We start from the raw sequence: 1,797 nt of genomic DNA on the forward strand, positions 1-1,797 counted from the left end.
TTGTAGAATCGTAACAAGTTTTTGGCGCCGTTGCCGGGGACTGCGTCTATAACATTAGTGATAATCATATTAGATTAGACTAGACTTTGTTTTTTTTTTCCTTTATTTTTCCTTTTTCTAACATTCTGCATTTTAGAGATAAATAATTCTATTTTTGTTTTTCTTTATTTTCTGTATTTTATTCCAGATATTATTTTTGCATACGAAGAGTTAATCTTTCAGGACAACTTCTGTCGTTTGATCCAGAGATTGATAGGACTTTCTTGAGAAGAAGAAACTTACAAGAAGCATTTCAAGCCGCACAAGTATCTTCAGAAATGGCAGATAAACTGTTGAAGGATTATGCAACATCTTATGTATGATGGGTTCGATCTAGCATCACTCAACCGCCAATCGAAGCTAGCAATTTTGAAATCAAGTCTGCAGTGATCCACATGGTTCAGCAAAATCAATTTGGGGGAGGACCACACGACGATCAAAACCACCACTTAGAATTTTTCTACGAGATTTGCGGAACTATGAAAGTGAATGGGGTCCCTCCAGAATCAGTAAGATTGCTTCTTTTCGAATTTTCCCTAAAAGACATAGCCCAGCAGTGGCTAAATTCCCTTCCAGCAAACAGCATATCATCTTGGGAGCAGTGTGAGCAGAAATTTCTGGACATGTTCTACCCACTGAGCAAAACTGCCCACATGAGGAACTTGATCGCTAGCTTCAAACAGATAGACTCAGAATCATTATTTGAAGCCTGGGATAGATTCAAAAGTATTCTGAGACAGTGCCCCCATCATGGCCTTGAGAAATGGTTGGTTCTACACACCTTCTACAATGGAATCAACTATCACACGAAGGTATCCCTCGACTCTGTAGTAGGAGGAGCACTAATGAACAAGAGCCTTGATGAAGCTAAAGAGATCATAGAGAATGTGGTATAGAACCACCATCAGTGGGCAACTGAAAGATCTGGTAGTTCTTTCTCAGGGAATCCAATAAAGGCGTCAGTAAAATTCGACGTAGATGCAGTCACACTCATGTCTGCAAAGCTGGACGCTCTGACCAAGAAGCTTAAGGCCATGGGAAACAACACGGCCAATGCAATAGTTTATGTTTGCGAAACTTGCGGAAGTACGGATCATGCTCATGATACTTGCCCCTTAGGGCCAATACAAGCACAGATAAACCAACTTGAGCAATGCGATGCGATAGTCAGTTACAACCAAAGGCAGAACAATCCATACTCCAACACATATAACCTTGAATGGAGGAACCATCCAAATTTCTCATATTGGAACAATCAAGACTAAGGGCCTTCGAAACAAAGTTATCAACTTGGGCAACAAAGCTACCCATCTAGACAACAAACTTATCAACAGCAACCTTCACAACTGTCCAGAATCGAAAAGATGCTTGAAGAAGCTCTCTTAGAGCAAAAAGAGATGAAGAATGAGATCAAGTAATTGACTCAAAGAATGGAAAATTCTGAGAAACATTAAAAGATGCAAGATAGCCAGATAGCCCAGTCCTTCTCAAGAGCACAGGGAACATTTCTAGGAAAGCCAGATATAAACCCAGTGGAACACTGCAATCGCATCAAGCTTAGGAGCGGATGTACTTTGGGAGACCCCCAAATCCCTACTCAAAAAGGACCTGACTCAGAGGAAGAGCCCTCTGCCCTAACCCCCCAATCAAATCTAGAACAAGGATGGAGAGGAGATCACCAAGAAAGTTGAAGGAACTCTTCAAATTCCACCACAAAGTCAAACAATTCCTTTCCCTCAGAAACTGATAACATCCCAA

General features: G+C 41.0%; 1 pseudogene; it reads right to left on the reverse strand.

The window, feature by feature from the left end:
* Positions 1–724: 724 nt before the first annotated feature.
* On the reverse strand, positions 725–796 carry LOC122007504 (annotated as a pseudogene).
* Between the last annotated feature and the right edge of the window lie 1,001 nt (positions 797–1,797).

This window comes from Zingiber officinale, chromosome 7B (genome assembly GCF_018446385.1).
Source record: "Zingiber officinale cultivar Zhangliang chromosome 7B, Zo_v1.1, whole genome shotgun sequence".
Classification (NCBI taxonomy): Eukaryota; Viridiplantae; Streptophyta; class Magnoliopsida; order Zingiberales; family Zingiberaceae; genus Zingiber; species Zingiber officinale.